The sequence below is a fragment of the Adiantum capillus-veneris genome, chromosome 19, assembly GCF_014529385.1.
Source record: "Adiantum capillus-veneris isolate H3 chromosome 19, ASM1452938v2, whole genome shotgun sequence".
NCBI classification, from domain to species: Eukaryota; Viridiplantae; Streptophyta; class Polypodiopsida; order Polypodiales; family Pteridaceae; genus Adiantum; species Adiantum capillus-veneris.
Genome location: NC_140949.1, coordinates 8036455 through 8064245, shown reverse-complemented (window position 1 = coordinate 8064245; position 27791 = coordinate 8036455). Strand labels below are relative to the sequence as shown.

The following is a 27791-nucleotide window of genomic DNA, read 5'->3' as shown; positions in this document are numbered from 1 at the left end:
ATGTCTCTCCCTTGTGTGTGCGTTGCGATAAGCATTTAATGTCTCCACTATTCTGCCAATCTCTTTGTCTACCAAAATCTCACTAATGTGTGCATGTTTAATATCAGCAAGTTGGGTTGCATGCAAGGGGTTAAAATCGTTAGTCTTGCATTATTATGCTCCTGTTGGTGCATCAAGCCAACAATGCAACCAATCTTTCGTTTAAAGATTATCTTGGTTTTGCCACTACTATGGAGGGCCAATCAAGCGATGATGATCTAGATCAGTATGGCTTTTTGGAGATCATAATCTTGGGGATGAAATGGATGTTTGTATGGATCCATTGCCTGATGTTGAGGACTTGAGGGCTTCCTTAGATGCATTACAATACTTCTCAAACACATTCTTCTCACTTGTCGATGAGAAGATGTACTCCTTAATGGTGAAGGATTTGGCTGGGGTAATCACAATGTTGTTTTTAATTCTGAACGCACATGACGTGAGAGGTTTGATGACTCTAAAGAGGTGGAATAGAATGAGAGATGATATCTCCCTCTTTCCAATTGCAACCTCACAACAACTCTACTTGCGGCTGAAACCATCAGGACTGAAAATCGCATACATAGAAGATTGGGCGTGCATTGTACATGCAGCCCATTGTCCCTCAAGGCATGAAAAACACTTGGCAGTGGCTGCCACTATTAACACAATCAAGACCGAATGGTGCATTGAGATGAGAAAACATGGGATATCTCATGACTACATAAGAGATTCGGTAATTGCGTGCGGTTGTTTGTTGGAAGAGAAACCTGTTACCATATACATGTGGTAGTGATGTTTGTGAACACATTACGACCGCCGGGGCATTTTTTCCCTCTTTAGGAGGTTTTTTCCCCCGTGCACTGTATATACGCCCATCACTCTAGGGCTATCTATCTTTCCATTGCACACGAAGTAATACACTCTCAATTGTGTGCCTTGAGCTTCCTTCGTCTTCTCCAAGCTGTGTGCATTTCTCTACAACCCTAATTCCAACAATTGGTATCAGAGCAGGTTGCGTCCTCCCGAGCTTAGTCGTCAGCAGCTCCAGTACATGCCTGCTCACTTTCTCCGATTTCTATGAGCTTTGGCAAGCGTTCGCAGGTCGACAAAAAAATTGGGTTAGCTCAAAGAGCTAAGTCTGCTCAGATTTCTAATTTGGGCTCATTTCGGCCTCCGTTTTCGCTACAGGCAGTACTGCACAGGTTATTTCGTCATTTTGTGCAAAATTTCAGTCAGTGCCGTTTTTTGCGTAACAAGTGCCTTACAGTCTTCTACGGTTTGTGCTATATAGCACGTGTTGTTCCCGCTTTGTTTCTCCTCTTTTTGGGTAGTTTTCACATCAGGTACAACATTTACCATCGTTGACAACAACACATATGTGTTCAAGATGTTTGTTGTTGAGGACAGATTGGATGGGGACAATTACCCTATGTGGGCTTACATGATGCAATGGGCGTCTAGAACATTGTGCAGGGCATTGATGTACGTCCTGGTTCTGAGGATGTAGGCAATGTTGAGGATGTGGCAAGTCTTGCTACAAGGATTACTGCTATTAGAGTTATTTTGCCTACGAAAGAACAATCTCGTTGGGATGTAAAGAATGCGCAGGCTCATGCATTGATTGCATTGTCTGTGAAGCGCACCATCGTTCCTCACATTCGTTCAGCAAAATCTGCAATACAGGCTTGGGATATTTTGGATGGCCTTTATGCAAGTCCCAATGAGGCTAAAATTGCTTTGCTGCGTAAAGAGCTGGAGTCAAAGATTATGCATGAGGAAGATGATATGGACACTTTCCTTGCTGGTGTCAAGGATATCATTGAGCAACTTATTTTTGCAGGTGAAGTCATTCCAGACAGTTCCCTTGTGCAGACTGTTCTTGATGCCTTACCAGATTCTTACCAGACTTTTGCTAGTACTTGGAGACTTATGACCCAAGGAAATCCTGAAGTTGTCAAGTTTGATGCATTATGCACATTGCTATTGCAAGAGTCACTTTCCTGAAAAAATAGGACTAGGCAGTGTGTAGTTGAACAGGCTTTTATTGCTTCTCAAAGAAAGGGTGGTAACAGCAATGCAGCCACTTCTTATGGTTCTACTGCCAGTGGCAAAAATTATTTTCCTAATGCTTCTGCTGGCAGCAATTCGTCTGGAAATTCTGGTGATAAGGGCAAAAAGAAGATGTGTTGCCATTATTGTAAAGCTAATGATCACTTGATCAAGCAGTGTCCTAAGGCCAAAGAGGCTAAAAAAAAGAGGGTGGTTCCACTGCAAATGCTGGTTCCACTAACAATGCAGCCATTGTTGAGTCTTCTGTGAAAGGAGACTGTGATGCTGATGTTGATGCAGAATGGGCTTTTAGTAGAGAGTGCACTTACAATCCTGATGTCCATGATGCATGCATGTCAGTTGCTGCAGATTCACATGTGTTATTTCGACAGTGGTGCTACAAAGCACATTACCTCACATCGTGAATTGTTCGCCTCTCTCTCGAGTTTGTCCCTCATGGGAATTCAGTCACTTGTGTCAACCATGCCTCTTATCCGATTCATGGAGTTGGAAAGATTGTGCTTACTGCTGCAAATGGCAGTTTTTTCACTCTTGTTGATGCACTTTATGTACCTGAAATCAAGAAGAATCCTTTGTCTGTATCTGTACTTGCTAGACTTGGACTTGTAGTCAAATTTGTGGATGACATAAGTATAGTTCATGATCTCAGTTTTGGTGATGAAATTGTTGCATATGGGCTTTTCTGTCGTGGGCTGTATAAGCTCACTTTGTATGACAAGTGTGGACAAAATATTGCAAATGCAGTTGCAGATTCAAGGGCTATTTCAGATGCAAAACTCTGGCATGCACGTTTTGATCATCTGAATTTTGCCAGTTTGCTACGTTTGCAGAAATCTGATATGGTTGCTTCTTTGCCGCCTATTGAAGCACCTGTCAAACATGTTTGTGAAGGCTGTATTTTGGGTAAGATGCAGCGTTTGAAGTTTCCAAAGGATGGTTCAGTTAGGGCCACATGCACAATGCAACTTGTGCATAGTGATGTTTGTGGGTCCATGCAAACTCCGTCCTTGGGCAATTACCTTTACTTCATGACTTTCATTGATGATTACTCCAAGCATGCATGGGTATTTCCGCTTAAAGCGAAGTCCGAAGGTTTTATGTGCTTCAAACAATTTTTGGCTATGGTTGAAAATGTCTCGAAATGTACTATGGGCACCCTCCGTTCCGATCGAGGGGGGGAGTATATGTCTCATGAATTTAATGCATTTCTAGCTAGTCATCGGATAAAACACCAATGTACAGTGCCTTATACACCTCAGCAAAATGGTGTTGCTTAGAGGAAAAACAGGTCACTTATGGAAGTGACACGATGTATGGTCAAAAGTCAAGCTTTGCCGCATTCTTTTTAGCTTGAGGCCATCATGTGTGCCACTTATGTACTAAACAGGTGTCCTACAAAAGCTTTGCAATCTATTACTCCATATGAAGCATGGCATGATAGAAAGCCTTCTATTGAGCACATGCGTGTTTTTGGTTGTTTGGCATATGCTTTCGTGCCACAAACACAGCGCAGAAAAGTGGATATAAGGCTGTCAAATGTATTTTTGTTGGTTATAGTGCTGAAAGAAAAGGTTACAGGTTGTATCATCCGCAAACAAAGCGTATTTTGGTTTCACGGGATATAGTGTTTGTGGAAGATTCTGTTCAGCCCTTGTTGTCATGTACTAGAGACAGTAATGTAAGCTCACATGACATTTATGACACTTTGTTGCCTCTTTTCAGTGCTGGAAATACGAATGTAAATTCCAATGAGGCAAATGTACAGCCTACGGGGGTTTCAAAAAATGTTATAGATCAGCCTATTACTGATGCAAATATACATGATGTACTTGATGAGGAAAGGGTTGAAAATGAGCAGGCTAGAGGTATGCCAAAATGGTTGGTGCATACATTGCATGATAGTAAATTGGATGCAGCTTTGTTTAGTCGCCATGCATCTTATGCATCAGAATGTTATACTTTGGCTGTGTCTAGCCTACATGATGTTGAGGAACCTCTGTCTTTCGATGAAGCACAGGATTCAAAAAATTGGATGGCTGCCATGCAATCAGAATATGATGCACTTATAGAAAATGACACATGGACTTTATGTGATTTGCCTCCTGGCAAAAAGGCCATTGGTACAAAGTGGGTTTACAAGTTGAAATGCAAGCCGGATGGTGAGATCAATCGCCATAAGGCTCGACTTGTTGCAAAGGGTTATGCATAGCAAAAAGGCATAGATTATGAAGAGAATTTTGCTCCCACTTGTCGGATGACTACTCTGCATTTTCTATGTGCATTGGCGGCTCATTTTGGTTGGGATGTACATCAATTAGACATTGTTACTACTTTCTTGAATGGTGACATATTTGAGGAAGTTTATGTAACGCAGCCTCGCGGTTTTGTCAAGAAATGACAAGAGGACAAAGTGTGCAGATGTAAGAAGGCTTTGTATGGGTTGAAGCAATCTCCTCGTGCTTGGTATGAGAAAGCTGACACTCATTTGGTAAAACAAGGCTTTCGTAACAGTCCAACAGAAATCACATTGTATGTAAAGTGTGAGGGTGATGTACTTCTCATTGTGGTTATTTATGTAGATAATTTGTTGATCACTGGACGAAATGAGAGACATATTGCTGAATTTTAGGCTGATTTGAATGCTACTTTCAAGATGAAAGATTTGGGGATGTTGCATCATTACTTGGGTATATAATTAAGCAGTGTGATGGTGGTATTGCCTTGTGTCAGAAAAGTTACATAGAGACATTGCTATGTAAAATTTGCACTTGAGGATTGCAAACCTATTGCCACTCCCATGGAAATAGGTTGAAAATGAGTCTTCATGATGCTGTTGATCCTGCAGATGTCACTCTTTATCAAACTGTTGTTGGATGCCTCATTTATGTATGCAATGTGAGGCCGGATATTCAGTTTGCAGTCTCACAAGTTAGCAGATTTATGCATAGCCCAGGGTCTAAGCATTGGTAGGCTGTCAAGAGGATTTTCCGCTACCTTAGTGGCACTTTACATCTTGGCTTGTTTTATCCCAAGGGGGGATCATTCCCGCCAGACTTACATGCTTTTTCGGACTCAGATTGGGCTGGTTGTTTTGACACGAGAGTGTCCACAAGTGGTTTTTGTTTCATGCTTGGCAATTCATGTATATCATGGTTGAGCAAGAAGCAACCTACTGTGGCCACTTCTAGTTGTGAGGTTGAGTACAGGTCAGTCTTCACAGCTACGTTTGAGTGTGTATGGCTCAGACGCCTTATGGTTGATTTGGGTGTTGGACAGGACACTGCCAACACTATCTACACTGACAGTCAGAGCGCATTGGCAATTGCGAGGAACCCAGTTTTTCATGCTCGCACAAAGCACATTGAGGTGCATTACCACTATGTCAAGGAGAGGCTCTCAACAGGAGAGATCAGCTTGGCTTATGTGCCAACACAGGACAACCTGCAGATCTTTTCACAAAGGTATTGTCTCGTGAGAAGCTCGAAGCTTTCCGCAAAGCTTTGGGCTTACTCCCCTTTGTGGACTGATCCTTAGGGCATGGCACTTCCCTTTACTCATGTGCCAACTCTCGTTCACCGCATCACTCCAGGGGGGAATTGTTACCATATACATGTGGTAGTGATGTGTGTGCACATTAGGACCGTTGGGGCTTTTTTTCCCTCTTTAGGAGGTTTTTTCCCCCTGTGCATTGTATATACGCCCATCACTCTAGGGCTATCTATCTTTCCATTGCACACAAAGTAATACACTCTTAGTTGTGTGCCTTGAGCTTCCTTCATCTTCTCCAAGCTGTGTGCGTTTCTCTGCAACCCTAATTTCAACAAAACCTATTTCCCATGATGTCTTCTTTAGGCCTATTTGTAGCTGGTCTACTACTACTTCAAGCACATCAATTGAGACAACCCTATCCCAAGTGGAGCAACAATTGGTGAACATCATGATAACGTGTTATAATAACTAATATCTAATTCTCCTAAATGATTTTCTCATGTTAAATTGATCATTTGATATGGGGAAGTACCAGGGGAGAAAAAGCTAGAATATTGGGAAGGCTAGCAGACCGGTCTCAATAGGGATCCAAAGGAGGGAAAATAGGGATCCAAAGAGGGACCATCTGCAAAAGAGCAATGTGCATGAATGGTGCTTCAAAGACCTTAGGGTTTAGCCCATAAAGACTTCCAAAAAGCTTAGGTTCCAAAATTAAATGAAATGCTCAATGGTCAAGCCTTAGGGAAATTTGGAGGCTTATGGGAAGACTCAAAAGTCTTCCCCATCCCTATCAAGGAGCGGGCAAGCCATTTTTTTAGGGGATGAAAGAGAAACACACACACACACACATGTTGGGGTATAAAGCCCAATGTGGTCGCCCAAGTAAGTGGGCGGGCCGCCAGGTATGTACACATATTCTTTTGTAAAAACCTAATAAGAACTCACTATGCTCTATACATTACAGTAGAGCGAGTTCACCATATCGTCATGCTCTTCTTCTCGCACTCTCTCTCGTGTCGCACTTCCGCTCGTACTCCTTCAACTGGTATCAGAGCTCAGATCGAGGCTCGAGGCAGCATTTGCAGGTAGCCAGAGTCACCTGCTCAGATTGGATTGAGATTCGACAGGCGAAGACACAGCCCCAAATCCTGTGGGACAGCCCAAAGGGCTGGGTGTTCTCAGAATTTCATTCTGAGGTCATCTCAGCCACCATTCGGCTTCGACAAAGTTCTGCGGATGCCATTTTCGACTACGTGGTCTCGGCGGGTGCAGATCCGACTCTGCAAATTTGGGGTTTCGGCCTACGACTGCAGGTGTTGAGGATATCGGCACTCCCAGAGTGTTGATTTGTGGTTGTCTACACATCGAAGGACGGCTTACAGTTCTTGGAGGCGTGTCACATACGACACGGGCACATCTACACAGATTGTAGGCGACATCCACTAGTTCATCAGGTAGCTTGTGTTTCCTGCTTGATATTCCAGATTTCATCCTGACATTACAGGTACTTCCACATGGGATGTATTGTCAGAGATGATGTATGTCTGTTGAGGGTTTGCTGGCTGTGAGTCACGCAGCAAACAACCGCCGCAGCGGTTACAGCATATAGTGGGAAATTTGTGGATGTATGACTTTGTGGGAAGTCTATGTACTATCAGATTTACTGTGGCCTTTTTGAGGGTCGAGTGAGGTTTTATTGAGATGGGGGATTCTCGAATGTTGAGATCCTTTCGGTGATACAGGTCTTGGAGCGATCCCTCGAGCACCCTTAGATAGGCAGCTAGGATGTATTGACTGTGAGTTAGACAGTTGGGATTGCATCTTTGCTTTACTGCCGTTGAGGCATTGTCGTAGTCTATGCTTACAGGACAGTGAGAGACAGTACAGGTGCAGGACAGGTTTACCCACAGCTTACAGTATTAGAGAGACAGTGGTTTTTTGAGCTGTTTTTTGGTCTATTTTTTGAGTACACCAGAGCCATTTTACAAAGGAGACTCTGCAGAAATTTCTGCAGAATTTGAAGCTTTCTTGGTTCATTTGTGACAGGTTGATATTGGTTCAGAGGTCAGTTTACAGGGGAAACTCTGCTGAATTTTTCCCAGGAAAGTAAACTACTGTGAAGCGTAGCTATGGCTGGATCACAAGACACTGCTCTTTACAATATCAAGAAGCTGGATGGAACCAATTTCCCATTGTGGAAGAAGCAGATTTGGCACGTGTTGGTACAAAAGAAGCAGATAAAACCTATAAATCTCAAGGGGATAAAACCACAAGATATAGACGAAGATGAATGGAGCGAAATGGATGAATTGGCACTTTCTACCATTATGCTGACTTTGGCAGAAAGCGTTTACTTCAATGTAGCAGACGAGATGTCGGCTTATCAAGCATGGACAAAGCTGAGTGATCTTTATGAGAAGCAGAGTGTAGCTTCACAGGTATACTGGCTTAAGAAGCTTGTTGACTTGAAGATAAAAGAAGGGACACCTATGTCCAATCATCTGAATGAATTCAACACCATCTACAGTCAATTTGTCAGCTCAAGGTGTCAAGTTTGATGAACCTGTTAGAGCTATGTTCCTGTTGATCACATTGCCGAAAAGTTGGGACACTTTTCGCACAGCTTTGAGTAATTCTGCACCTCCAGATGGTTTGACCATAGCAGGTGTAGAAGGCACTCTGCTTACTGAAGAAACCAACAGAAAGACAATGGGCAAAGGCAAAGGAACAGCCTTAGTTGTCAGGGGAAGGACCAAAGAAAAGTACAAAGGTGGAAAGAGGAATCAGTCTCGTAGCAAGTCCCGCAGTACTAAAGGCAAGAGTGACATAGAATGCTACCATTGTGGCAAGAAGGGTCACATGAAAAGAGACTGCAAAGAATGGAAAGCAGAAAAAGGCAAAGAGAAAGCTGAAGACCATGGTGAGAAGAACAAGTCCTCAGTGAAGATTCAAGAAATAAATGTGACAAACATTGTTGCAGAGGATGACAGTCTAGTGTCAGGAGACATCTACTTCTTGAAGAATACAATGGACTCAGCTCTTCTTACAGCATCTGATGGAAATGCACTGAGTGACTGGATTATAGACTCAGGGGCATCACTTCATGTGTCTCCAAACAAGGAGTGGTTTACTTCTTATGTGACCACTAAAGATCATGTTCGGCTAGGCAATGGCCAGACATGTGAGATCTTAGGTGTTGGAGATGTTCAATTGAAGTTTCAGAATGGCTCTTCTTTCAGGCTGAAGAATGTGAGACATGTTCCCGCAATTACAAAGAGCTTTATCAGCACAGGTTTACTTGATGATGCTGGCTACGTCACCACTTTTGGACACAACATGTGGAAGATATCCAAGGGTTCTATGACAGTAGCACATGGAGTAAAGTCTGGCAGACTTTACATCATTTATGTATCAAATGTCTCTAAAAATGTAATCAATGTAACCGAGCAGCCGAACGTTTCTTTGTGGCATAGCGGTTAGGACATATGTCCAAGAAGGGAATGGAAATCTTGTCTCGTTCTGGTTATTTGCCTGGCTTGTCATTTAATGATTTTGAATTCTGTGAACATTGTCTGTATGGTAAGCAAACACAGCAGCCACATAAGCACAGAAGAAGTAGAAGAGATACACAGTTGGCACTTGTTCATAGTGATTTGTGTGGACCTATGCCTAACCTATCTCTAGGGGGAGCTTCTTACTTTATGACATTTATAGATGATTACTCGAGGAAAGTATGGGTTTACTTTCTCAAGCACAAGGATGAAGCGTTTAGTGTTTTCAAAACGTTTGTGACACTTGTGGAGAATCAGAGTGGCAAGAAGCTTAAATGCTTACGCACTAACAATGGTGGAGAGTATGTTTCAAAGGCCTTTCAGGACTTTTGTGAGTCAAAAGGTATAAAACGTGAACTTACTGCTCCTTACAATCCTCCTCAAAATGGTGTTGCTGAGAGGATGAATAGGACCATACAAGAGAAGGTCAGAAGTATGTTGTCTAATGCACAGCTGCCAAATGGGTTTTGGGCTAAAGCTGTATCAACAGCTGTTCATCTTATAAATAGATCTCCTAGCAAGGTTTTGCAGAAGGATTTAGTGGCAGAGATGGTATGGTCAGGCAAGGTGTCCTCATACAAGCATCTCAGAGTCTTTGGCTGTGAGGCATATACTCACGTTGCAAAGGAATTTAGGAACAAACTTGAGCCAAAGAGTAGAAAGTGCATCTTTCTAGGCTATGGTAATTCTGGTGAGATGGGGTACAGAATTTGGGATCCCGAATCCAGAAAGGTTATCCGCAGCAATGATGTTCACTTTAATGAAGCCAAATATCATTCTAAACCAGAGAGGGTTGAGGAGATTAGAAGAGTTGTCTTCCAAGAAGATGGACCTGCACGTGCAAGACAAAATGTCAGGGCTCAAGAGGAGCAAGGACAGGATAGAGTGGAACCACAGGTTGTGGCTGAGCCTGAGCCACCTATTTTGCGTAGATCTGGACGTATCACGCGACCTCCTGATAGGTTTGTTCCATCTATGAATTATGTCATGTTGACTGATTGCAATGAGCCTTCATGTTACAAGGAAGCAGTGCAAATGAAGGACTCCGGGAATTGGCAATTAGCCATGCAGTCAGAGATGACAGCTCTGCATAAAAACCAGACATGGAAGCTAGTTAAATTACCACAGGGAAAAAAGGCTCTACCTTGTAAATGGGTTTACAGTTATAAGATCACCGCTCATGATAGTTAGCCAAAGTACAAAGCAAGTCTTGTTGCCAAGGGCTTTAAGCAAGAACAAGGCATTGACTTTGATGAAGTCTTCTCTCCGGTGGTCAAGATGACTACATTGAGATTCTTTCTTGCATTGGTTGCCATATTAGATTTGGTGTTGCACCAAATGGATGTCAAGACAGCGTTCTTGCATGGTGATTTAGATGTGGAAATTTACATGCAACAGCCAGAAGGGTTTGTTGACAAAGGCAAGGAAGATTTGGTATGCCAGTTGTTAAAGAGTCTTTATGGCTTAAAACAATCACCGAGGGCATGGTACCATAAGTTCCACAAGTTTATGATTTCTCAAGGCTACAAACGTAGTGAGTTCGATCACTATCTATATACAAAGAAGGCTAAGGATGGCAGTTGGCTGATCCTTATTTTGTATGTGGATGACATGTTGATTGCTGGCAAGCACTTGGAAGAAATTTCAGCTTTGAAGTCAAAGATGGCAAAATCGTTTGACATGAAAGACATGGGGGAGGCAAGTCATATACTTGGTATGCGCATTGAGAGAGACAGATCAAAGAAGTTGATTTGGTTATCTCAAACAGAGTATATTGACAAGGTTTTGCAACGTTTCAATGTAATAGGACTAATATTTGAAGTTCTTAAAGTCGAAAAGAATGTAGCAGGGCATATCTTTCGTTAGCACGATTTGAAAGATTGTTGAATAGTTTATTAAATAGAGCTTATACGAATGAGTTGAAATATTAAGAGAGAACATATATTCTTTTTTTTTAATAATACACTAAAGACGGATTTGATAAAGATAATGAATAACAGATAGTCTGTCTATGGACAGTAAAATTGAGATTTTTATTAATATCAATGTTTTATATTTATGTGTTTTAACTTAAAATGCATGGGTAGGCTTAAAATAAGTTATAATAGTAGTGGAGACCCAAAAATAGAGGTTTTATGAGTCGCGACCTAAAAGTTGCGTTTTTAGCCGAATAGAGATGTTTTTCGCAATTCTGTCCACGCTACCTTGTAGACCAGACCTATTCCCGTCGTTTTGAGTACCTGGATCACTCTGTTCTGAGTTCGTTTGTAAAAGTTATGATGAAAACAAACAGAAGACAGCTGCAGTGTAGTGTACACAGGGACAGACAGACATACAACATCATACAGTTCTCCCTGCTATCAACCAAGAAGTGGATTGTTTCTTCATGGTAGAGTATGGCAATTGAAATTATGAAGGTATATAATTATGATTTTTTGCTTTGATTATCATGTTGAATTGGTTGCACAGGTATGTTCTTTTGGCTATTTTGTAGGCGATGCAGAAATCAATGTGTGAAACAGAATCTGTACAAAGTGTCATGATAGAAATCTAACCTTTACGGATCGCTTAGCGATCACCTTCTTATATTATTCTCGCAGGTATACTTGGTACGAAAATCGTGCAGGCTTTTCGAGGAAAAGAAGGATAAAAGCACGACGGGTGGTGCGTTTGGGGATCATCCACCGATCTCTTCTTCTGCGAGTGCGAGTGAGAGTGAGAGTGAGAGTGCAAGTGCGAGTGCGAGTGAGACGCTGCATGCAAGCGAACTGAAGCTCGGGGGTGGTCGGGAGGTTCGAGCTCCGTACAACGGAGTGCGCCCATATATTTTGCTCCTCTGTTGTATCAAAACTCTACAAAGATTCATCAATACAAAGATCTCTTTCTCTATCTTTTGCTATCAATCTCTATTATTCGGTTCCCATGACAATTGGTATCAGAGCAAGCGGTTGATTCTGGACATGGAAGGATACGAGAGGAGGATGAAGGAGCAAGAAGACCTGATTCGGCGACTATGAGAAGATATGAAAATTACAAATCGGGAGCGTGCTGAGGCTCTGCGGGGCAAAGCAGCACGAGAGCTTGATATCTATGTAGACCTTGATGGCCAACATAAAGGTGAAAACCATGCTAATCCACCTGAAAACAATAATCATCGTGGCGGCGTTGGGGTACCGCCAAAAGAAACGATGACGATATGGGAGAAGCGACAACCAAATCATTCTTAACGAAGGCTAAGCTTAAAGAGTTTGATGGCATAAGAAAGATATGCGAAGATTTAGAAGCGTGGATTGAAGAACTCAAAGATTTGGATTATACTTTCAATATCGAGAACACGACCACGAGACTTTCGAATGCTCGAGGAAGGTGACCCATAAGACAATACGTACCAAGATGGCTCAATTGGAGACTTTTGGCGATGCGTACGATAAAGGTAAGTCATCTACCTCTTCTTTGTGATGTTTTATGTCTTTGATACGTCCTTTGAAAGCTTCTGTGAGATCGAATTTATGCGTAGAAGTTAAGATTAAAATTTGAATTTCTTAATTGATTTGGATAGTATTCATTGTTTCTTATCGTCTAAATTGATTGAGAAATTAAACTTGAAATTAAATCGAGAAGTTAAAAGACTTGTGGACTTAACTAGTGGTAATAATAGTTCCACGAAAGAGTTAGTAGAAATTTTTTTTTTTTCTTTGAAGAGTCGAAATCATAAAGATGATTTCTATAACATAAACATTGATATGCATGATGTTATCATTGGTATCAATTAGATCATTGAAAATCATGTTTTGATTGATTGTTAAGAAAAATATATATATCTTTAATCATTTGATGATGATAAGTCACACTCTTTGTGGAAAGAAAGAGATTCTAAATCTAATTTTGGCAATGGAATTGATAAGGTGACTTAGATAAGAGTGTGAGACGTTGCTTGTGTTTGCTTGTGTGAGACGTTGCTTGTGTTTGCTAATGAGATTAAAGAGAATCTGGGGATAAATATAAAGAGACAAATCCAAAATTTATAGAGGATCTCTTACATGAATTTAAGGATGTGTTTCCGGACGATCTTCCTGGTATGCCTCCGCCTTGAGCGGTAGACCACGCCATAGATCTATATCCAGGAGCAACACCTTATTCAAGAGCTCCATACAGGTTCAATATTGATGAGCTTAAAGAGCTCAAGATACAACTTGATGATCTGTTGAAAAAAGGGTTTCATTAAGCCTAGTGTATCTCCTTGGGGTAGTTTTGTGTTATTCAAAAAGAAAAAGGATGGTACATATAGGTTATACATCGACTATAGGGGATTAAACAAACAGAACATTAAGAACAAATATCCTCTTCCTCACATAGATGAACTGCTTAGTCATTTGAGTGGTGCCACAATATTTTCAAAGGTTGACCTTCGTTCTGGCTACCATCAAATCCGCATTAAGGTCGAGGACATTCTAAAGATTTCTTTTCGTACACGTTATGAACATTATGAATTTAGAGTTCTTGCTTTTGGTTTGACTAATGCACCAACAACTTTCATCTGCTTAATGAATAATATTTTTCACCCGTATCTTGATGACTTCATTCTGGTATTCTTGGATAATATTTTTGTGTATTCTACGAATGAAGAAGATCGTGCATTGCACTTAAAGAAAACATTTGAGGTTTTGCGTGAACATAAATTGTATGCCAAAGCAAGTAAGTATTCTTTTGCAAAGGATCAGATTGTGTATTTGGGAAGAGTGATTTCTAAAGAGGGGATTCACATTGATCTTGATAAAGTTAAGACTATGTTAGTAAGAGATGTAAGAAGCTTTATGGGTCTAGCACAATATGAGAGAGCACACATTAAAGATTTCTCTAAGATAGCAAGTCCTTTTACCGAATTGACCAAGAAAGATAAGGGTTTTGTGTGGACTTCTAGCTGTGAGACTGCTAATGAGACCTTGAAGGCTAAAATAGCGGAAAATTTTGTTTTAAAAGTTCCTGAGATGGGCAAACCATTTGTTGTGTCCTGTGACGCTAGTGGTGAACAATTAGGTTGTGTTTTGACACAAGAAGGAAGAGTGGTTGCATATGAGTTTAGGAAATTAAGACGACATGAATTGAACTATGCAACACATGATCTAGAATTGCTTGCTGTTGTTCATGCATTGAAGCATTGGCGTCATCTCTTGCTTGGTGTAAAATTTGAATTGCGTACTGATCATCAAAACTTGAAGTATATTTTCACTCATCCATTGTTAAATAACAGACAAAGAAGATGGATTGAATTACTGGCTGAGTATGACTTTGATTTGAATTATTTGTGTGAAAAAGAAAATAAAGTTGCAGATGCATTGAGTCGTACGCCCATGGGTAATTTGTTGACTGTTGTGCGATCCAATTTGATTGATGATATGCATGCTGAAGTTGAAAATGATTCTTTTTATATGCCTATTTTGAAATTCTTGCGTGAGAATATTGGTGAGAGGTATGAGAACAGATATCACTTGTATAAGGAAAATCTGTATTATTATGACCGCTTTTATTCCTGCAAATTCTGCTTTTAAGAGTCAAATTCTGCATGAGTGTCATAACTCACCTTTTTCTGGTCATCCTGGATTGAGTAAGACATATGAAAAGATTAAAAGTTCATTCTTTTTTTGCGTATAAAATTGGATGTTAAGAATTATGTGCGTGAATGCTTTCAATGTCAACAAGTTAAGATTGAACATAAGAGGATACTTGGTGACCTTCAACCCTTAGACATTCCTTTACAGAAGTTGGAGTGTATATCCATGGACTTTATCATTAGACTTCCTACTATTCGTGGAGGGTATGATTCGATCTTTCTGGTGGTAGATAGACTCACAACAGAAGCTCACTTCTTTCTTGTAAAAATAACTTATAGTGCATTGACCATTGCATACTTGTTTATGAAAGAGATATTTCGTTTGCATGGCATGCCCAAGAGCATAGTGTCTGACAGAGATTCTAAGTTCACTTCTCATTTCTGGAGAGCGACTTTTGACTCTATAGGTACCCAGTTACGCATGTCTAATGCTTTCCATCCTCAAAACGATGCGGAAACGGAGAGGGTGAATCGTATTTTAGAAGATATGTTATGAATGTATGTCAATGAATACCAATCTAATTGGAATGAATATTTGCCTTTGCTTGAATTTGCATACAACAGTTCATATCATTCATCTATTAGGATGACTCCGTTTGAGGCAATGTATGGCTATAACTGTCCCACACCTATAAATTTTCTTAGCTCGAGGAATAAGGTAGAACTGTCACGTGAGATGCTTGAGAAAATGGATAACGAGTTGGCCAAAATCAGGGGGAATATTAGGGAATCTCAAAAGAGACATAAACTGTATTATGACAAGAAACATCGTGTTGTGGAGTATGAAACTGGTGATATGGTTTTTTAATGGTTATTCCTGAGAAGTCTCATTTGATTCTTGGAAATGATAGAAGATTGTCTCCACGATTTGTTGGTCCATTTAAAATTTTGAAGCGCATTGGTTCAGTAGCTTACAAATTGGAATTGCCTTCTCATGTTAAAGTGCATCATGTATTCTATGTGAGTTTATTGAAAAAGTATGTTCCTAATGTGCATCATGTTTTAGAGGACAACTCTAAGTTGAAAGATGACGGACCATTGACTGTAGAATCAGACTTAGTACTAGATAGGCGTTTTAAACATATGAGAAATAGAGACATTGTGGAAGTTTTGGTTAAGTGGCAGAACTATCCAGTAGAGGATGCATCATGGGTTGATCTTAGTGTTTTGCAAAGAGAATTTTTCTCTCTTTAGACCATCTCTGAGGACAGAGTTAATTTTGATAAGGGGAGAATGTAATAGGACTAATATTTGAAGTTCTTAAAGTCGAAAAGAATGTAGCAGGGCATACCTTTCGTTAGCACGATTTGAAAGATTGTTGAATAGTCTATTAAATAGAGCTTATACGAATGAGTTGAAATATTAAGAGAGAACATATATTCTTTTTTTTTAATAATACACTAAAGACGGATTTGATAAAGATAATGAATAACAGATAGTCTGTCTATGGACAGTAAAATTGAGATTTTTATTAATATCAATGTTTTATATTTATGTGTTTTAACTTAAAATGCATGGGTAGGCTTAAAATAAGTTGTAATAGTAGTGGAGACCCAAAAATAGAGGTTTTATGAGTCGCGACCTAAAAGTTGCGTTTTTAGCCGAATAGAGATGTTTTTTGCAATTCTGTTCGCGCTGCCTTGTAGACCAGACCTATTCCCGTCGTTTTGAGTACCTGGATCACTTTGTTCTGAGTTCGTTTGTAAAAATTATGATGAAAACAAACAGAAGACAGCTGCAGTGTAGTGTACACAGGGACAGACAGACATACAACATCATACAGTTCTCCCTGCTATCAACCAAGAAGTGGATTGTTTCTTCATGGTAGAGTATGGCAATTGAAATTATGAAGGTATATAATTATGATTTTTTGCTTTGATTATCATGTTGAATTGGTTGCACAGGTATGTTCTTTTGGCTATTTTGTAGGCGATGCAGAAATCAATGTGTGAAACAGGATCTGTACAAAGTGTCATGATAGAAATCTAACCTTTACGGATCGCTTAGCGATCACCTTCTTATATTATTCTCGCAGGTATACTTGGTACGAAAATCGTGCAGGCTTTTCGAGGAAAAGAAGGATAAAAGCACGACGGGTGGTGCGTTTGGGGATCATCCACCGATCTCTTCTTCTGCGAGTGCGAGTGAGAGTGAGAGTGAGAGTGCGAGTGCGAGTGCGAGTGAGACGCTGCATGCAAGCGAACTGAAGCTCGGGGGTGGTCGGGAGGTTCGAGCTCCGTACAACGAAGTGCGCCCATATATTTTGCTCCTCTGTTGTATCAAAACTCTACAAAGATTCATCAATACAAAGATCTCTTTCTCTATCTTTTGCTATCAATCTCTATTATTCGGTTCCCATGACAGTTTCAATATGGAGAAGGGAAAGGCATTGAGTGTTCCACTGCCACCATATGTGAAACTTAGCAAACAAGATTGTCCTATGTCTGAGTAAGAACATGCTGAAATGGATAAGATTCCATATGCGTCTGCAGTGGGTAGTTTGATGTATGCAATGATTGCTACTCGCCCAGACATTGCATTTGCAGTGGGAGTAGTAAGCGATACATGTCAAACCCAGGCAAGAAACATTGGGAGGCAGTGAAAGGAATATTGAGATACCTGAAAGCTACAAAGAGTATGCGTGTATGCTATGGGAGTCAGGAGCTAAGTGTAAAGGGTTTTATAGACTCAGATTATGCAGGTGACTTAGACAACCGAAGGTCTACGTCAGGGTATGTCTTTACATTGGCTGGTGGAGCAGTATCATGGCGTTCTAGATTACAAGATTGTGTTACTCAGTCTACTACAGAGGCTGAATATGTTGCAGCATCAGAGGCATGCAAAGAATCAATTTGGCTTAATCGACTAGTAACAGATTTGGGAATCAAAGAAGAGATGCCTGTGTTATATTGTGATAGTCAAAGTGCTATACAATTGGCTCGCAATCCAGTGTATCACTCAAAGACAAAGCATGTGGATGTGAAGTATCATTTCATCAGGGAAATGCTCGAGGATAAGCAACTTCAACTTGTCAAAGTTCACACCACAGAAAATCCTGCTGATCTACTTACAAAAGGACTTCCCTCAGAAAGCTTTGTGCATTTTCGCAAGCAGTTAGGTGTATGGTAGTACATCACTTCTCTACATCTCTTGTATATTAGCTTGTATAGTAGCTTCTCTCACACTTAAAGTACCACATTGGACTTTAAGTGGGAGGTTGTTGGGGTATAAAGCCCAATGTGGTCGCCCAGGTAAGTGGGCGGGCCGCCAGGTATGTACACATATTCTTTTGTAAAAACCTAATAAGAACTCACTATGCTCTATACATTACAGTAGAGCGAGCTCACCATATCATCGTGCTCTTCTTCTCGCACTCTCTCTCGCGTCGCACTTCCTCTCGTACTCCTTCAACACACACACACACACACACACACACACACACACACAAGGCTTCCCTTTACACAAAGGGCATAGTGGACACATGTCAGGTTCCTAACCCAGTTGCCCCCAAGGTGCATTCATATCATATTGGATGGCCATAGAGGTGGACCACTGAGAATTAGGCTAGAGTAAATTTAGTTTAATTCATTTAAAAACACTTGATAAAAGAACCAATAGAAATTAAGCTCTCTAGAAGACTATTGGACAGTCTACCAAGGGGTCCAATGAGCATTCAGCAGCCCAATGGCTTGCCTGATTCCTATTGGCCAGAAGACGAAGAGGTCCAATGAGTGTTTAATTGAATTATTTAAATACGTAAAGCTCTCACAAAAACGGAAAGTGGGACACATTTCACAAGGCTAGCAATTATGCTTCTAATTTCCTATTGGCTAAGCGGCATGAGCCAATGAGGGGCCAGCAAGAGGAAATAGCAAGAGGGGTCAACCAAGAGAGAGAGGGGGCTGATTTTTGCAAGGCATTATCACATACATACAAACTCATGTGTGAAGTAAAGAAGACTATCTCCTTCTCACGCTTTAATGGAAAGTTCATCATCTACTCCAAGCCTGTGAGAAGGGAGGCCTACATCAACAACTCTTGGCTTTGTGATGCAAATCCAACCAAGAGTCAAGCTCCAATGCATGCTCATCTCCTCTACCATGCTAACTACTAAGCTATGCTAAGCTATTAAGAGTGCTTAAGTAAGGAGAAATACTTCTTTCTCGTAAGAATACTTCTTCTTCCTCTCTATCTACTCCCATACCTTGCTAGCTCTCACCATCTTCGAAGGTGTGTGAGGTCTTGGGTCTGAGATCGTGAGGGAATTGATGTTGTGTTTTCAAGTGTAAGTTTGCTGCTTGAAGCTTCCATCTTCATTGTACCAGCAAGTTATTGAAGGAACACAAAGTATTGTATTGTAAAATGTCTCCCTTCATGGGGAAAACCTATAATACAAAGCCTTTTGGAGGGGGGACCGGCTCCATGTAAATCCGGTTCTCAACTATTGTCAATAGCTTAATTTCTCTCTGTTTTTGAAGTATTGTTCATGCCTATCTATTTAGGTGTTATGCTTTTGTTGCTCTCTCCATCCAAGCACTTGTGCTATGCCATTAGGAATCTATTCTTAATGAAACGCTCACTATGTCTAAGTTATTTTCCGCTATACACAAGTTAATAGACCATTAAAATGTTAGATTGGTATCAGAGCTATTGGTTTCTCTTTTCTTGCTCATGAAGAGAGGTCCTCAAGCTAACTATAAATAGTTGGTATTATAAATTGCAATCGAGTAAGTAGAATAGGGATTTTTCAGCCTTGCATTGCGCCTGTTTCGTGCAGATAATGGGGCATCATAGTCGAGAGCTATGGTCTTAATAGTGGAGTCCTACAGGGCTTGCCTACGGCTTAACCACTATTGAGCTATAGAATCTTGACAGGAGCCGGTGCTGTTTTGGTGGTGAAAGACCCTCTCTTCTATTCCTTGCAATTAATGATATTCGAGCCATGGGTATAGGAGCTTGAGTGCTTTTCTAAAGGGTTAAGAGGAGTAGCAACTAGGACTTGAAGTGCCAAAGTACACTTAAAAATTTTACACCTAAAATTTGTTAGAATGGCTGACAATAGTAAAGAGAGTGAAATTAATGTTGATAGCTTTGATTTTGCTAATGAACAGGCTACTAATGTTGCCCCTATGCTTGTCAATTACCTTGTTAATAGGCTTCAACAAGCCATGGGCAATCCATCCCTCCAAGGTAAAGTGCAACGGCAGCTACGTACTCATGGGATTTTGTAAACTCCCCACCAAGAAGAGAGAGAACCTAGGAAGCCTCCTTGTGAGACTTCCAAAAGAGGCCTCTCTCCAATAAGGGGAGAAGAAGAGGATCCATACGAAGGTCTCAAAAACCTACTACTTGACGACGCATCTCCTTCCCAAAGGAGAACTCAAGTTTCAACGATAGAGCCCCCACTAAAAGAACGAGAAACAAGTGAATCTCCTGCCACCTCGGTGGAGATGGCTCCACAAAGACGGTGGGCAAAACGCTCTCCAACACCCCCTAAATAGAGAAGACCATCACATACTTCTCTACACCATAATTCAAAGAGGGACGAGAGAAAACAAGAGAAGAAAAAGGCGAGAAAGAGGTCACCCTCTTCTCCATCTTCTTCATCCTCTTCCTCTTCTGAAGAAAGTGATGGTGTGGACAAGGAGGAACAAGGGAAGAAAAAGGTGAGAAAGAGGTCACCTCTTCTCCATCCTCCTCATACTCTTCCTCTTCTGAAGAAAGTGATGGTGTAGCTCTTAAACCACCTAAAAGAAGAGGCCATAGGAAATCCTATGCCGCGTGCAAGATGTCATCCAAGCTCAAAAAGTTCAAAGAGGGAGGAAAGAACATCTCTTTCCTTACCTACGATGGCACCTTTGGTGCTACGGACAAAGTCTTGGCCTTCATCAAACAATTCGATGCGGCGTTTGGAGATGAGGGCTTCATGGAGTCCTCTAAGCTACACTATGTAGCTATGCATTTTCAAAAGTCTGCCAGGCAATGGTGGTCTAGCCTACAAGCAAACGGTGAAGCTCCACGAACATAGAAAGCTTTAAGAGCTTCCATCATGAAGCAGTTTTTGGCTACCGATGCCAAAGACAAAGTACTCACCGAATGGCAAAGCTTGAAGCTCTCTCCCTACGAATCTATTCACAAGTATGTAGACAAGTTTTGGGATTTACATCTCAAAGCCATTGTCTTCAAAAAGATGGATTTTGGAGAGCAAAAGCAACAATTTTGTGCAAATTTAAATGAAGATATGGTGGAGTATGTCAATTTCCAAAGGCCACGCACCATATCTGCAGTCATACACCATACCATGGTGGCTTCACAAATCAATTTCCAACAAGGGGCTAAGAAAAATCCTAAGCCCACGAAAAACAAGGACCATAACGAGCTTAAGGGGAAGGACAATGTCCAAAAGTCTCCTAAAGGCAACGCCAACAACAACAAAGCTAAGGAGAAGGGAGTTTATAAAGGCAAAAATAAACTCTCTCCTACAGAGCTAGAGCATTATCGTAAAGATAATCGTTGTTTCAAGTGCGGGGAGCAAGGGCATGCCTATCGTGCTTGTCCCCACAAGAATACACGAAATGGGCCTCCTCGAGCTACCTTGGGCGAATCCAAGAAGAGGATGCTCACCACAAAGGATCTCCTCTATGCCATGCTTGGGGAAAGGTAAGAGAACATGATGCTTTCATCTCTTTGACTTTGGTTCTACTCACAATTTCATATCCACAGAGTTGGCCACCAAGTTAGGCATCCAAGCCTATGAGGTGGGAGATGTCCTACCTGTCGATGGTGCTTTCAAGGGGCAAGAAGCCTCGATCACCCCCTTAATTGGGAAATTGAGGCTCCATGTCCAAAGCTATGTGGGCAAGGAGGATTTCTATATCTCTCCTCTCAAGCACCAGGATGTAATCCTAGGGGCACATTGGTTTGATCGCATGGCTGTCAATGTTAAATTCCCTGAAAGGAAAATCTACTTTAGGTTGAGGGAGAAAGATATGTACATAGATGCTAAGGAGTTTGGGTAACACCATACCCATTGTACATAAGCAAGCTTTCAATAAGTCAATAAAGAGCTCTATTTCCGTGTACATGATTTTTGTTAAAGATTCTCAAAATGAACCTAATGCTTTAGCAAAAGAAAATACAAAAAATCACAAGGAATTAAAGTTATCCAATTTTCTCAAGGGATTTCAAGATGTTTTTATCGATGACATCCATTGTGAACTACCTCCTAAACGGGACAATGATGACCATGCAATTGAACTTCTTCCAGGAAGTTCACCGCCTTATAAACCTCCTTATAGAGTTTCTCAAGCTCAACAAGAGGAGATTATGCGACAAGTGCATGAGAAGGGTAAGGCTAGGCCTAGCTCATCTCCATTTTGTTCACTAGTGTTATTAGTGCAAAAGAAAGACGGCACATATCGTATGTGTGTTGACTATAGAGCACTAAATAGGATCACTATCAAAAATAGGTTTCCTGTTCCACAGGTAGAAGACCTATTTGATAAGCTACAAGGGTCGACCTACTTCAGTAGGATTGACCTAAAAAGTGACTACAAAATCAAATAAGGATAGTTAATCAAGACATTGTAAAGACCGCATTTCGTACTACGTTTGGTCTTTACGAGTACATTGTCATGCCTTTTGGCTTGACTAATGCACCAGCCACATTTAATTGCTTGATGGAGAAGCTATTCAGGCCTCACCGAACCTTTACTGGAGTGTTCTTTGATAATATAATCATCTAATCTAACTCACTAGACGAATACAAGCAATGCCTCCAGGTAATATTTCAAGTCTCATGAGAGAATAAACTTTATATTAATTGAAAGAAAAGTGAGTTTTTCTTACAAGAGATTCAATATTTAGGTCACATTGTCTCTCAAGCTGGCATCCAAATGGATCCATCAAAGCTAGAGGTAATAAAAGGATGGCCTAATCCAAGAAATCTACATGAACTAAGAAGCTTTATAGGTATGCGTGCATACTATAGACGCTTCATAGAAAAGTTCTCACAAATCGCGAGACCATTACATGACCTAACAAAGAAAAACGTTAGGTATATATGGTCCACCAAGGAGAACAATGATTTCAAAAAGCTTAAAGAAAAGCTTATCTCTCAACCTGTGCTTACACTACCGGATCTCTCAAAACCATTTGAGGTCCAATGTGACGCCTGTGGTGATCGCCTTGGAGTTGTTTTGCTCCAAGAAGGACACGCCATAGCCTATGAAAGTCGAAGGCTCGACCCTGCTGAGCAAGATCTACGCATATATGAGAAGCAATTCTTAGCAGTTCTACATGCTCTAGAGTGGTGGAAGCACTATTTATTGGGGACTCCTTTCATTCTGCGGATGGATCACCAAAGCCTTAAGTACTTCATGACGCAAACCAAGCTCTCCGACAAACATATGAGGTGGGCAAATTTCCTTTTGCAATTTCATTTTCATATTGCTCACATTGTTGGCAAGTATAATCATATAGCTGATGCACTCTCAAGACGCCTGAGAGTAAATGCGGTTTCCATAGCAACTCACAATGATCTATCTTCTATGATGATAGATGAGTACACTAATGATCCCGATTTTAGAGATGTGATTTCAGTCCTTGCACTAGGGAAGAAAGAACAAACATTTTCCCTACAAGATGGTTATCTTCTCTATGGCAATAGACTATGCATTACTAACTCACTACGTGAGAAAGTAATGTATGAATGTCACGCTCCTCCTTATGCGGGGCATAGTGGGATTCAGTCTAACCTAGAAGGGATAGAAACATATTTCTATTGTCCTGTCATGAAAGCAAACATACAAGAGTATGTTTCAAAATGTGTGGTATGCCGAAAGACAAAGTTTGATAGAGGGAAGCAACCTGGATTGCTTCAACCTTTGCCAATCCCTAATTCACCATGGGAGAGCATATCCATGGATTTTATCTTTGGATTACCCAAGTGTATCCATGGGAATACAGGAATATGGACGATAGTAGACAGGTTTAGCAAACAAGCACATTTCATACCCGTCAAAAAGACTATCAAAGCCCATAAATGGCAACCCTCTTTATATCACAAATCTTCAAGTACCATGGCTTGCCAATGTCCATAGTGTCAGATAGAGATCCTAGAATGACCAGTAATTTTTGGAAGGGTCTCTTTGAGAATTTAGGAACAAGGCTACACTTCTCTTCGGCCTATCACCCGCAAAAGGATGGCCAAAGTGAAATAGCTAACATAACAATTCTTGATATACTAAAAGTCTATGTAACAAAAGTAGATCAAAGGTCCCAATGGGAGAAGTACTTACCGCCATTAGTGGAGTATGCCTACAATAACACTATACATACCTCCACCGAAAAAGCACCTTTTGAGGCAACTAAGGGAAGATCCAAAAGTCCCATGCTACTTAAGGTACAAGGGAAGATCTTCGTTGCAGATGAGTATAGCCAAGACCTACAAGAATCTTTTCAAAAGATTAAGGATGCTATCTCTATCTCACAGCAAAGGCAAGAGGCTGCTCTGCTGATAAGCACAGAAGATCTCAAGCCTTTAAACAAAATAATTGGGTCTTGCTTAAATTTCCCAAGGCTCTATTAAGGCACACAACGGGCAAGATTCCTACGGGACACCAAAAGTACTATGCTAAGCTAGCAAAAAGGTACTATGGTCCCTTCCAAATTCTTAGACCAATCAATGAGATGGCCTATCAACTCAAGTTGCCCAGTCATTGGCTCATACACAATACTTTCCATGTGAGCATACTAAAGCCTTACAAAGCAGAGCCACCTCAAGAACCGCCTATTGAAGACCCACCAGAGATCGAGGACCAAGAAGAGGTGTTGCAGCCCGAGACCATTCTCCGACATGAAGACAAGGTATTGAAAGGCGGTAAGATTATCCGATGATATCTAATTAAGTTTAAGAAATATCCTTTTCAAGATGCTCGATGGATGCAAGGCATACAATTAAAGGATAACCTAAACCTTGTCAATGCTTCCCTAGAGTAAGCAAGCGTAAAAATGTTTAAATGAACAAAATTTTTGTCTTATAAGACTCTCTTTTTCTTTATTGTGCACAAATGTTAAGAAGTATGTATGCTTAGGATCATGTTTGTGGAGATGACATCTCCCCAACACCAAGTAGAACTTGTCACTCTACTATGGAAGATTGATACGGACTAATGTGCAGACATGCTTGCGGCAGCTAACGCTCTCAAGCACCAAATGGACTAGTCTTCCATTTTGGGACGATGTCGTAGGGTAAAATAGGGATCCTCTACCCGCTAGCAAACAGACTAATGACTAGGCTTTATCGTCTCTACTTCATAGTCGAGGACGACTATGATTTCAAGAGAAAGGTAATGTCATCATAACTAATATCTAATTCTCCTAAATGATTTTCTCATGTTAAACTGATCATTTAATATGGGAAAGTTCCAGGGGAGAAAAAGCTAGAATATTGGTAAGGCTGGCAGGCCGGCTTCAGTAGGGATCCAAAGGAGGGAAAATAGGGATCCAAAGAGGGACCATCTGCAAAAGAGCAATGTGCATGAATGGTGCTTCAAAGACCTTAGGGTGTAGCCCATTAAGACTTCCAAAAAGCTTAGGTTCCAAAATTAAATCAAACGCTCAATGGTCAAGCCTTAGGGAAATTTGGATGCTTGTGGGAAGACTCAAAAGTCTTTCCACATCCCTATTAAGGAGGGGGCGAGCCATTTTTGTAGGGGATGAGAGAGAAACACACACACCACTCAAGGCTTCCCTTTACACAAAAGGGCATAGTGGACACATGTCAGGTTCCTAACCTAGTTGCCCCCAAGGTGCATTCAAATCCTATTGGATGGCCATAGAGGTGGACCAATGAGAATTAGGCTAGAGTAAATTTAGTTTAATTCATTTAAAAACACTTGATAAAAGAACCAATAGAAATTAAGCTCTCTAGAAGACTATTGGACAGTCTACCAAGGGGTCCAATGAGCATTCAGCAGCCCAATGGCTTGCCTGATTCCTATTGGCCAGAAGACGAAGAGGTCCAATGAGTGTTTAATTGAATTATTTAAATACGTAAAGCTCTCACAAAAACGGAAAGTGGGACACATTTCACAAGGCTAGCAATTATGCTTCTAATTTCCTATTGGCTAAGCTTGGCATGAGCCAATGAGGGGCCAGCAAGAGGAAATAGCAAGAGGGGTCGACCAAGAGAGAGAGAGGGGGCTGATTTTTTCAAGGCATTATCACACACACACTCACACAAACTCATGTGGGAAGTAAAGAAGACTATCTCCTTCTCAAGCTTTAATGGAAAGCTCATCATCTACTCAAAGCTTGTGAGAAGGGAGGTCTACACCAACAACTCTTGGCTTTGTGATGCAAATCCAACCAACAGTCAAGCTCCAATGCATGCTCATCTCCTCTACCATGCTAATTACTAAGCTATGATAAGCTATTAAGAGTGCTTAAGTAAGGAGAAATACTTCTTTCTTGTAAGAATACTTCTTCTTCCTCTCGATCTACTCTCATACCCCGCTAGCTCTCACCATCTTCAAAGGTATGTGAGGTCTTGGGTCTGAGACCATGAGGGAATTGATGTTGTGTTTTCAAGTGTAAACTTGGTGCTTGAAGCTTCCATCTTCATTGCACCAGCAAGTTATTGAAGGAACACAAAGTATTGTATTGTAAAATCTCTCCCTTCATGGGGTAAACCTATAATATAAAGCCTTTTGGAGGGGGGACCGGCTCCATGTAAATCTGGTCCTCAACTGTTGCCAATAGCTTAATTTCTCTCTCGTTTTGAAGTATTGTTCATGCCTATCTAACTAGGTGTTATGCTTTTGTTTCTCTCTCCATCCAAGCACTTTTGCTATGCTCATTAAGAATCTATTGTTAATGAAATGCTCACTATGTCTAAATTATTTCCGCTATACACAAGTTAGTAGACCATTAAAATGTTACATAAAGCACCAGACAAGGCTTGTCTTGGTCAGATCAACAAAGAAGCATGGATTAAGCAAGTGGGTGTAAGAATACATGTGCCATCAATGGGGTAGCATTCAACGAAAAGGTGTAGACAAGCGACGAGAATGAAAATCCAAAAGATGCGGATGTGGTCCAACACTTTGAAGAATTTGATAAGGTGATTATCAAAGTCCAAGATACTCATAAGTGACATGTACCAGGCTCTTGTGTAGACCTTTATCAACTGCTAGTGCATCCATCTATAATTGCATGTTGCACAAAGGACATGTTTGATATAGGCACTTGCCGGCATGTTGCAAAAATGTCAAAGTCAAAAGAACACCTTCACATGGATCATGCATCTACACTTGATCGTGTGATATATCGGTTCTTCATGATACCAAAAGAGGTGCGAATATTGCTACACCGGATGCGCACACAAGGTATTTCACTCTCTCCCAAAGCATCTCAAGGGCTCAATTGTATCATTTTACGAGTAATTCTTTACACATCTATATTATGTTGCATCTCTTGGCCTTATTGTAGGAGAATTTTCACAGCATGAATGGACTACCATGCTTATAGAATCACTTTGCTTGCAAGATTTGAAGAAGGTACCATTGAGAGCTCAACATCTGGTTACATTCAGCATGCTTTTTTGTTCATGTGCATGCGCTTTCTTGTAGGTCATATTTATCCAACCGTACAACCCGAGGGCAGATGATGAATGCAAGAGACCTTTTATTCTTGTTATTCAAGATGAGGACATGCTTGAAATTGCAATTTGTTTCTCTCGTCATAACTCTTGGGCAGTGGACAACACATTCAAAACCCCGCTTTATGTTGCAGTCTTGCCCAACCAAATTGGTGTAGGGATGCCAATATGGCTAACGTTATGCACGAGCGATGTGGGCACTGATCAAGAAAAAGTGGCTTTGGAGTTGACCTTCAAGTTTGTCTTTGCAAAGATAGGCAAAATTTGGCCTGCAGCTATTGGCATTGACAAGAATCAGCAAGAGCTGGAAGCAATTCTCAAGGTGGTCAATGCCGATCCATATTGCTAGAGAGAGGATAAAGCCGTCAACCCAAAACAAGTTGCATTC

The 27791-nt window shown here is 40.9% G+C and overlaps 1 pseudogene; it reads left to right on the top strand.

Moving 5' to 3' along the window:
- Nucleotides 1-155: 155 nt before the first annotated feature.
- On the top strand, nucleotides 156-27561 carry LOC147433524 (uncharacterized; annotated as a pseudogene).
- The last annotated feature ends 230 nt before the right edge of the window (nucleotides 27562-27791 follow it).